Here is a 12,006-nt window from a genome sequence, read left to right on the forward strand (position 1 = left end):
CTTCTCTGGTCGCCGTCGCCCGGTAGCCATGGGCCGGCCGAAGGTAACAACATACGCCATACTCCCGCCGGAGCGGCGCTTTAATATGGAAATTTTAGTGGCCATGCATGCATCTTTTTGTGCTAGCACTCCTATATAAGGGTTGACCGGTCGCTTCCCATGGACGTGCGCGGGCGGTGGAAGAGGAAGGAGAAGGGAAGCGGGCTGTGGAGTAATGTTTTTACCACAATTTTCTAGGAAACCGAGTGCAATAATTGAGTAGTTTTGCAAACTACCAGTACTACACCTGAAACGGTTCAAAACCTATACTCCCTTGCCAGCGCGCGCTTCCCGCATGAAACGGTCAGCGTCGCCCTGGAGCGTCAGTGCCGCATTAATGCCCGGCAGAGCGGAGGCGACCTCTCACTGGCGCCGGCTTTGAAGTGGCGCGACAGCCGAGAGAGCGTCGCTTCCCGGTGCACGCGACTGCTCTGCGTCGAGACTGGCCATAGGCCCTGTTTGGATCCATGGGTTAGAGTTAGTTTGAGCTAGTTGGGGCTCAAATAGCCCTAAACTATCCAAGCATGAGGGTTTAAATTGGAGCAAGTTGCACCGAACCCACCAAAAAAAAACTATCCTACCCATGAGGGTTTAAACTGGAGATAGTTCTCATTGGGACCACTGAAAAATCACTTTTCTCTTTTCGTGAAGTGCATTTATTGTCAGGAAATTTATGTTTTGTCTTCCTGGTATCTTGAGATAATGGAATGAGGAGCTACTATTCAACTATAGAGAGAACAAAACTGCATAAGAAATGAAACATGAATTACATCCAGTGGAGAAGTAGTCCAGCTTTTTGAAATACGCATATGTGTCATACAGTCAAGGCTCAAATATCATCAACCCATGTTTGATGGACATAATAAGTTAATAACAAATTAAAACTGATTAAAATGTTTCGTGTAAAGGATATATGACAATCTCTTTTTCGCAGGTGTATTTGAAAGGGTTGCATCTTGGTTTTGGTCCATCTTCACCAGTACTCCCTCCGTTCCAAATTACTCGTCACAGAAATGGACGTATCTAGAACTAAAATATATCTAGATACATCCACACCTACGACAAGTAATTCGGAACGGAGGGAGTAGTTATGAAGGTGCATCTACTTAGCCTAGAAGATAAAAGCATATATAATACCAGCTCGAAAATTGTAAAAGAGAACAAAGATAAAAAATAGCACGTTATTTACAAATCAACATTTACCTTGCAATATCACCACGTAAAATATTCAGCAGGACAGTCCATGTCCTCGACTAGATCTGCTACCGCCCATGTCCGGCCGCTGTCCGCGACTCTGCGTCCGCCTCGTCCTGGTCGGCTGTTGTGCTCGATCCGCCCTGTGCCCTCCCGTCCCCGCCCGGCTCCCTGCTTGATTGGATTGCCATCGCCACTAGTTTTTCCGCTGCCATCGTATCTAGTTCATGTGCTTTTTAGCTTTCTAGTTTTCTATAATTTTCGCTATGTCCATCAAATCTGTTGATATTTTGTGTTTTCTCATGTCATGTGAGTCTATCATACCTTTGTCCGTCAGCTTTTTTCTGGTCATTGTCCTCTGTAAGGGGTTTCTGTGGCCTCTCTTTGCATTGTTGATCTAAACTCATTCTCTTGCTGCCCAGCTTCTTTCGCCGTCGGTTTTCATGGACCATGATTCTTTAAGCAATGCTTCATTCTTTTGATGTGCCATCTTCTTTCGACAACCCATCTTCTCTTGATACTTCTATTGTATCTTCTATCGATGTGTTGTCTTCCTCTGATGTGCCATCTCTTTGTTATCCCCTTTGACGACTCGACATGTTTTGAAGACTCTTCATGCTACGACGACACTCTCAAGACGCGGATTTGGATTATCTTTTTTTAGTATTACACTTCTTGAGGGGGGGGGGGTGTTAAGGAGTATTAGTATTGGTCTAGGAGTTCTTATTAGTCTATTTTTAGTTTCCTTGCACCTCAAGTAATGTGTGTGTGTGTGTCTATCTATATATATATATATATATATATATATATATATATATATATATATATGCCCCTTGGGCCTTCAATAAAGTTAAGTTACCTTTCTAACATCTGCAATATCATCTGCATTATGCCCAGTTACAATCTTATCAACCTTCAAGAGAACAGCACCCCGGTCTACTGCCTAATAGAATTGAATGTTCATTTGATTAATGAGCATGCATTTGCCTTACTGATAAGAGTAGTAGTTAAGAGCTACCTGACGTCGAAAAACACCATAGAAAGTACAATTGTTTTTAGGCCAATTGCTTTCACAATATCATCCATTGTCCAATCATAGAGTTCCTTATAAGACACTATTTTCACTGGTAGGCCATACTGCAATAAGTGAATTGTATGGTTGAATCAGCAAGAGATGAATATGCATTGAAGTGGTAACATTAGGAAATAGAACAAGAGAGACAAAAAACAATAGGAAAAGAGAGCCAGAAGATATGAATAATCAATGAACCAAACATATTTTAGGAAGAATAATTTTGCGGCAGAACTATGTGTATCAGGTAAGGAGGGTAACCTGGATCTCATTCCTTTTAATAGTCTAGAGAGTCGTCTCTGTAGCCTGTGATTCCTCCATCAATAGATAAAAGGCCATAGTTGTGGCATGTTTAACTCTGATAACACGTATGCTAGCACAGTTGAATCTGCATAACAGTACAAAACGTGTTTTAATCTGATAGAAGATCGAGCTGGATAAGCAAGGAGCATTTCCAGAATAAGCTCATGCAACATTTGCGCCGTACAGATAAGATAAATGTTTGATGATACCAGTTGGTTTATCATATTTTTGAAATAGCCATGATCGATTGCCTTGCCATCAGTAACTATATTTTAAAAAAATATCGCCTTACAATATTTATCTCTGTTGCAGCGGTGAGACTATTGCCCACTGTCACAGCCCTAGAGTACCTGAGTGAAATAGTTGCATCTGCACTCATGCATCATGTCTAAAATTTCTGAAAGTTGAATTGAGGTTTGTTGAAACCCTCAGAAACCAGTTCAAAATTAATCAACATTAAAAGGTCTTCAAAGAAATCCAAGAAAATGTTCCTCTTAGTCTCCGAAAATATTGGCAAGAAGTAAAATTCAAACCAATGTTTTTGGTATCTTAGAAACATTTATTTTGGGCCTTTGAATTAATTCAATAACTATTTGCATTGGATATGTATTCTTTATATAATTAATATATGTCCAATAATTCTGGAACATTTTATGTGGTTTAGGATATTTTAGTTCTAGTCACATATTTATTTTCAGGATTTTATAAAATGGTTTGGTGTTAAAACTAAACCCAAAACAATTACAGAAAAATAGAAAACTGAAACAATTTAGAAAACAGAGAAGAGAGAGAGAGCCTACCTGGGCCAACTCACCTGTGCAGCCACCTGGTGGCCCATCTGCACTGGCCCAGCTGACTGGTGCTGCCAGTCGTCGTCTCCACCGCGCCAGGAGGACGCCGAGCGTGTGCTCACCGTGCGCACACACGCACCCGTGCCACCTCCTGCCTGCTAGCTTGCGTGGCGCCGCGGACAGACCCGCGAGAGCCATCTGGATCTCTCCGACCACCCCGCCACTCTTTCCCTCGTCTCCCTCTCGCCCTCTCCACCATGGCCGAGACGCCCGCGAGCTTGCTGCCGCCATAACCGCAGCCACCGCCTCCCCCTCGACCCCTCGCCGTGTCTACGAACTCCGTGTCGACGTCCCCGACCTCCTCGACGAACCACGAGGCCCCGGACGCGCCGCAACGCCGCCACCGCCGCCGTTTTCCTCATCGGCCATCGAAGATCGTCGTAGTCGATTCGCCGCCTCCCGAGCATCCCCAAGGCCGCTAACCATCCCTACGGATCCGCTGTGAGCTCCTCCTTCTTTCCCCCCTGTTTCCTCACTTCCGCGCGTTCTCTAGCCCGATCCCCAACCATGACCAAGGCATCTCGCCGCCGGCCATGGCGTAGCCATGGCCACAGCCGCGCAAGCTCGCAATCGAGCGCTTCACCGCACTCGCCGTGTCCCCAGGGGCCCGCAGCACCGCTCTGCACCTCCTGCCGTGCCTCCTAGCGACGACCCCGAGCTCGCCCGAGCTCCGGCAGCCGCCAACGTTGTCGCCGGCATCTTTTCCGACCATCCCGAGCTCAAACAACACCACCACTCGACGCGACAGCCCCCCAGCTTCATGTAGATGCTCCCCGCGCGCCAAATAGGGCCCTGCAGCGAAATCCCGACTTCCTCCGCCGCATATTTGGTCGCCGGCGGCTAAACGCCGGCAGCTGACGTGGCTGTCATTAGCAGCTAACCCCACTAATTAACCCCACCCTCTAGACAATGACAGTGGGCCCTGCTGCCCAATTAAGCCGCTGTTTAATTTTAAGCTAGACTAATTAACAAAACTAGCGGACCCACGCGTCAGGGTTGACTGGCTGACGTGGCAGTTAACCGGGGCCACCTGTCAGCGACACTAACTGGCCCTGAGTCACTGACCAGTGGGCCCCATTGGTCAGGTTTGACCTGGACCGACCCCGTTGACCTGGTGACGTCACAGTGACGCTATGCTGACGCAATAAGTATTTTCTGGATTTACTTTTATATAGGAAATTCCAGAAAATGTTGCAAACTTCAAAAATTCATATAAAATCAACCATAACTCCAAATGAAATAATTTATATATGAAAAATTATCAGAAAAATTCAAGGAATCCATCTGTACCATTTTCATGCATGTTTGAGCAAGTTAACCTCACTGTTTAGGATGAAACATGATTAGGGCAAATTTCATAATAGGTCTGGAGTTGGAATTTGATATAGTTTTGAATTCCACTTCAATTAAAATGACTTTCTGTTGCATTAGCCCAAATCACAATATATTGCCATGTCATGATCATGCATCATATTGTTGCATTGCATTGATTGTATTCTTCCTTGTTTGCCGGTAATTGCCCCCTCTCAGTAGACGTTGTTTCCGACGACGTGATCGATGACACCGATGAAGAGCTATACTATCTTCAGAAGTGCCAGGCAAGCAAAAACCCCTTGTTCATTCCGATACAATCCCACTCTCTCGCTCCTGCTCTCTTTTACCGCATTAGGACAACATCGATTTAACTGTTACATGCTGCGGTAGTTGAACCCCTTTCCTCTGCATGACCTGTCATTGCCACAGTAAATAGCTGAAACCCACTAGCATGAGTAGGAGCTGTTTGAGCCCTGATGTGCCTACTCATTCATGCTTGTTTGTCATGCCTGCTACTGCTTAGAGTTGAGTCAGGTCTGATTCATCGGAGATGAATCGGAGGTGTGTGAACATGTCCTACTGTGTGTGAGCTAAGTGTGTGAACATGATTTGGTAAAGGTAGCGGTGAGAGGCCATGTAGGAGTACATGGTGGGTTGTCTCATTGCAGCCGTCCTCAGGAACTGAATTCTGTGTTTGTGATCCATGAACAGTTACTACCACACATTGGAATGCTTAAGTGCCCCTCTTGACTTATTAATCAACCTGATCTCTGTACAGGAGTTGCAACTAGTTTCTGGTGTTTGTAGGTCATGCTAGTAGTCTACCAAGTGGTACCCGGTACAGGTGGGCTTGGGACAGACTAGGCACCATGGCACGGTGTACCAAGCATAGATCCATCTGTCGAGGTGGGCTTGGGAACCCTGCACACATTGTTTGGGGCCATGAGCGACACCCCGGCCGGATCTCCTTGCGGATGGAACCCGAATAGGCGATAAACCTGGACGAGAGACTTGTGTGGTTAGTCAGGTCGTGGCCGACTCCCTCGACCGGCTTCCGCTTGAAGGTTGCCGAGGTACATGACGTGTACAGGGCGATAAGTGGCGAGAGCGTGTGTGAAGAAGTACACCCCTGCAGGGTTATCATTATCTATTCAAATAGCCGGGTTCCATGGATATGGAAACTTGGACCCCTTGCTTAGTTCATAGACAAGTGGAAGTGGATACTCTAAAACTCGCAAGATAAGCGTGAGTGCTATGGATGGCGTTCTCGCAGGGAGACGGGAGCGGATCCATAGTGGTGTATTGGTATGGTGAATTTGTGGACTCGTGTGCGCCACCTCAAAAGAGTTACTTGCAATCGTAGTTCAGGTTAGCCACTGAGTCAAAGCTGGCTTGCTGCAGTTAAACTCCACCACCCCCTTTGTTGATACCGATGCATATGTAGTCAGTTTTGATGTAAGTCTTGCTGGATACATTTGTACTCACATTTGCTTAATTTATGTTTTGCAGAGAGACTCCAGTCTCGCTAGTAGTTTCGCGTGGACTTCGACGTTTAGCTTGTTACCTCAGCTACGATCTTGTACCCTTGGGAGGGTCTTGTAGATAGTCAGGCTTCTGAGCCTTCTTCATTTGTAGTTGTCTATACTCAGACAAGTTAAGCTTCCGCATGTGCTTGTTGCTTGTATGCTCTGTATGTTGGGTCATGAGACCCATGTTTGTAATATCTCGCTCCTCGGAGCCTAATGAATAAATACTTTGAGTCGTAGAGTTATGTTGTGATGCCATGTTGTATTTGCACATATCGAGCATATTGTGTGTATGATTGAAATGCTTGGTATGTGTGGGATCCGACAACCTAGTGGTTTATCCTTGGTAGCCTCTCTTATGGGGAAATGTAGTCTTGTGCTTCCATGAGCCATAGTAGTCCGCTACAGCCCGGTTCACCGGAGTCCTGCTAGCCCAGCACTACTGCTCAGGACACTTGACTGGCCGGCATGTGTTTCACTTTGTTCCTATGTCTGTCCCTTCGGGGAAATGTCACGCGGTGACATTCGATGTCCTGCCTAGCCTGCTACAGCCCGGGTTACCGGAGTCCTGTTAGCCCAGTGCTACAGCCCGGATTCACACGCTGCTGACCGACATGCTCGAAGTTGATTCATGTATGCCTGTCCCCATGGGTTAGTGCCGCTTTGGGTTCACGACTAGTCATGTCGGCCCGGGTTCTCTGTCATATGGTTGCTAGCGACACTATCATATACGTGAGCCAAAAGGCGCAAACGGTCCTGGGGCATGGTAAGGCGACACCCGTGGGAATACCGTGCGTGAGGCCGCAAAGTGATATGAGGTGTTACCAGCTAGATCAATGTGACTTGGAATCGGGGTCCTGACAGCGTTGGTATCAGAGCCTGACTGCCTGTAGGTTTTCCAAGCCAAACTGGTCGAAGTTGTGTCTAAAAATGCTTTAGTTATATAAGGGAATTGATTGTGGAAGGGAACGTAGGGCTCTTTTTACTCCTTATCCTCATGACCTTCTGATCTAAGTCATCTTATCTTTTCTACGGGGTTAAAAACTAGGCTTCTCTTCTATCTCTCAGGATGACGTGTTACTAAACCGTAGTTGCCTAGGATTGTTGAGTTCAAGCCTCAGTTCAGTTCCTACTACTTCCATATGTTCATAGCTGGCCCCAGAACCTTGATATTGTGATGTTGAGAGGTTATGCCACCATCTTTGCAGGTTGTCTCAAATCATTTTGAGCATTTACAGTCGTTATGTTGTCCGAGTCATCCCAGGTTTCTAAAATAGTCTGATGCATTTGCAAATTCCTTCTTTTCGTTCCTGATGTTCCTTTAGGCCAGTTCAACCACACTAATCGGTGAGTTGAGGTACTTTATTGCCTCGACATATATGTTGGAGCCATTATTATGACCCTAGGCATCTTAGAGAACCACCCATAATCTAGCCATGCTTTATATTCCCAGTGTGATGATTCTGGCCACCATTCTTGAGAGCATCCCGTGATGCTACTTAGTAGTAGGTATTCTACGCCTGGGTTTCTGATCCCGAGATTCACCCTACTTACTTCATGTTGATAGTTTTTCTCATTCCTTTAGGATATTAGTAACCTTTGTGATAGTCCTCGAGGTTCATGGTATATCCTTCTTCCAAATATCATGAACTGCTTATGGCAGAAGTTCTATTGAATCAAAAGATCACAACTAGAGTGATCTTGATGAGTTATCCATTATGTATTGCGAATCTGCCAGTCCTACCTTTCTGCATGGATTATCTGGAAGAAATATGTTGAACTGGTCTGACATACTAAATCTATGCATCCGCAACTCAGAAAACCATATATTCCTTTGAGGTGTCTCTCTTTATTTGTTTTCCGACCATCGTCTATCAATTGATAGTCAGGACTAGTTGTGCATCCGTGTCATCGATACCTTTCACTCTTGTGGTCCGTCAAGCCATTCTATTCCAGAATGACTAGCAGAAACAAACTCCAGTACCTCATCCATATCTAGGATTGGGTCAAAGCAGTTCTTTTCTGCAGATCAAGTGCCCATCCAGCTTTTGATTCTGTTCCACCTGGAGTGTTACCATCTTTATGTCAAGAATGTCATGAGAATTACACCACCTCTTATGAATTCTTGATGCAGTGATACTTCTTGCCATCATTTTTCATTCCTCGGTCCCGTGTTGTCACAACCGGAATGCCGACAAGTGAACCATGATGTGTGAAATCAATACTCCTAGCAACCGTGTTGCTTAGTAGTTAATGGACAACAATCTCATTCTTAGCGTGTTGGTTATTCAATCATCATCCTGGGATTGATCGTGTTACCTAGCCCATTTTTCCTGGTGCACTCTTTGGTCAACGAGTTAGGATTGTATCAATCCCTCGCTCTTCCTGATCATATCATCTTGCCCTGAAAAGCAAGATTGTTCTCGAGCTTAGTAACATATCGGTGCTTCGTGATTTTCCGGATATCTTCATGGAAGTATCACTAGGTCGTTCCCTGACCGATATGTGGAGTTTGTGATCAAGTTGGTTTCTTATAAACTAGCCATTCTCCAAGAATCTGTGTTGGATACCCCCGAGCTAGTTGGTTAAGCTAAACAACAGCTTGGAGAGTTGGAAGATAAAAGCTTGTCTGACTTAGTTCATCTCTAAGGGATATCCTTGTGTTTGTGTGTGTTAATGAAGAAAGATATCTTCATCGATTGGTCCCTGTGATCAAATGTTGGATGAAAGAAGTGATTTTCTTTGATTCACGCGTACTTGATGTAAGTTGCCACCGTGAATTCGAGAAGGTTCGTTTTTGCTTCCTCTGGAATCATCCCAAGTCAGTCATGCATGTGCGAAGTATTCTATGGTTTGATAGACTGATCATCTTCATTCCATATGTATTCCATAGCACACCAAGCCACTGATTGAATTGTTCAAGGAGAAGAAGCTCCTTCCTAAGAGCTAACCCGGGCTTATTAAAGGACTTTGTTATCCGCAATGATGGTTCCCCACCTGAACTCGGTAGTGTTTCGTTGTAAGACTACTACGTGGTCATGCTTGTCTGGGACAGCGTGTTCACATGTTTGTAGCAGAACCAGCTCATGTTTTGGAGCTTACCACCGTAGTCCATTTCCCGAGAATCCTGCAACGTCATCTCATCGACTTATGTTGCAAACTCTCATTTTTCCCTCTAGACTGGATGAGTCTGGAATATCCTGACACCAACCAGATCTGAGTCTCGGGCAGATATGATGGTTGGAACGTTTCCCAAGAACTATAATATTGGTCTCTCTGTAACCTGGTAAAGTGGATGTCGTGGCCAACGCACGAGCCAGAAGACCTATTATTGTAGCATCTTGATTGAGAAAGTTGGCCACCTCCCCATAAGGAATTCGTAGGATTTACTCCAGTAGTTATTCCTTATGGATTCTTGAGCTTCCGAAGTCCGACCTTTTACTTGATGTTCTAGATATCAAACCATATCTATGAATGAATTACGCTAGCACATCAAGGAGAACATTAGAAGCGGAGTGCTAAATGTCTCCCGGTCGATTGTCCAGATTCTGTTCCCTTAGCCTCGCTAAGGGAAGGTCGGAGAGGGTGTTATCTTCCTTTGTTTCCGCATCATCCATCACTAGTCATCATGGTAGTATGTCGTGTTGCCAGGATCCTTGCCATGGATGTTGGTAGAACCTTGATGATTATGGAAATGCTCAAGTTCTTAAGAGCACACGCAAACAAAATCATCCCTTGCGTTGTCTTCAACAAGGTAGTCCACATCATCCATCCTAGTCGGAGTATGCCATTCTTTCAAACCCCTTCCAACGATCGATTGTGATTACCTCAGGCTGGTATAAAGAGTTTCAGTGATCTTTGTATCAAAAGTAATTCTTTTTGCCACTTAAGGGAAATGCTCTACGAGTCACCTTTCCCTAAGGTGTCCCGTTATGGAATCATGGAAATTACCTCCTCGCTACTTTGAAACCATGCACCATCCTACTCCAGCGTGGAATTGTTGCCTACCAATTTGAACCCTTGTCATCTATTACCTTCCATATCTCTTGATGTGTGTTTTGTGTCTCAGCTCAAGAGATGTTCTAATGTCTCACTCCATGAGTTGATCTTGAGTTGCTCGATCTTTGAGAAGATCGTTCCATGTAGAGTTTCCTTCCGTCTTCATCGTGTTGGATGAAGATCCCAAAGACAAAGACGTCAAGAGCAATGTGATGCAATATATTGGTATCTTCGAGAAGGGCAGTTGGATCGAGAAGACTGTGATAGTTTTGTGACCCTCTGTCTTCTTACTCCACTTCTTGAATCTCAGGACGAGATTCTTGTTTTAGTGGGGGTGAGTTGTCACAGCCCTAGAGTGCCTGAGTGAAATAGTTGCATCTGCACTCATGCATCATGTCTAAAATTTCTGAAAGTTGAATTGAGGTTTGTTGAAACCCTCATAAACCAGTTCAAAATTAATCAACATTAAAAGGTCTTCAAAGAAATCCAAGAAAATGTTCCTCTTAGTCTCCGAAAATATTGGCAAGAAGTAAAATTCAAACCAATGTTTTTGGTATCTCAGAAACATTTATTTTGGGCCTTTGAATTAATTCAATAACTATTTGCATTGGATATGTATTCTTTATATAATTAATATATGTCCAATAATTCTGGAACATTTTATGTGGTTTAGGATATTTTAGTTCTAGTCACATATTTATTTTCAGGATTTTATAAAATGGTTTGGTGTTAAAACTAAACCCAAAACAATTGCAGAAAAATAGAAAACTGAAACAATTTAGAAAACAGAGAAGAGAGAGAGCCTACCTAGGCCAACTCACCTGTGCAGCCACCTGGTGGCCCATCTGCACTGGCCCAGCTGACTGGTGCTGCCAGTCGTCGTCTCCACCGCGCCAGGAGGATGCTGAGCATGTGCTCGCCGTGCGCACACACGCGCCCGTGCCACCTCCTGCCTGCTAGCTTGCGTGGCACCACGGACAGACCCGCAAGAGCCATCTGGATCTCTCCGACCGCCCCGCCACTCTTCCCCTCGTCTCCCTCTCGCCCTCTCCACCATGGCCGAGACGCCCGCGAGATTGCTACCGCCATAGCCGCAGCCACCGCCTCCCCCTCGACCCCTCGCCGTGTCTACGAGCTCCGTCTCGACGTCCCGGACCTCCTCAACGAACCACGAGGCCCCGGATGCGCCGCAACGCCGCCATCGCCGCCGTTTTCCTCATCGGCCACCGAAGATCGTCGTCGTCGATTCGCCGCCTCCCGAGCATCCCCGAGGCCGCTAACCATCCCTACGGATCCGCCATGAGCTCCTCCTTCTTTCCCCCTATTTCCTCACTTCCGCGCGTTCTCTAGCCCGATCCCCAACCACGACCGAGGCATCTCGCCGCCGGCCATGGCGTAGCCGTGGCCACAGCCGCGCAAGCTCGCAACCGAGCGCTTCACCGCACTCGCCGTGTCCCCAGGGGCCCGCAGCACCGCTCCGCACCTCCTGCCGTGCCTCCTAGCGACGACCCCGAGCTCGCCCGAGCTCCGGCAGCCGCCAACGTGAAGGAAATATGCCCTAGAGGCAATATTAAAGTTATTATTTATTTCCTTATATCATTATAAATGTTTATTATTCATGCTAGAATTGTATTAACCGGAAACATAATACATGTGTGAATACATAGACAAACAGAGTGTCACTAGTATGCCTCTACTTGATTAGCTC

The 12,006-nt window shown here is 45.8% G+C and overlaps 1 pseudogene; it reads right to left on the minus strand.

The window, feature by feature from the left end:
* Nucleotides 1-765: 765 nt before the first annotated feature.
* On the minus strand, nt 766-11,294 carry LOC123129691 (cytoplasmic tRNA 2-thiolation protein 1-like; annotated as a pseudogene).
* Nucleotides 11,295-12,006: the final 712 nt, after the last annotated feature.

This window comes from Triticum aestivum, chromosome 6A, assembly GCF_018294505.1.
Source record: "Triticum aestivum cultivar Chinese Spring chromosome 6A, IWGSC CS RefSeq v2.1, whole genome shotgun sequence".
Taxonomy (NCBI): Eukaryota; Viridiplantae; Streptophyta; class Magnoliopsida; order Poales; family Poaceae; genus Triticum; species Triticum aestivum.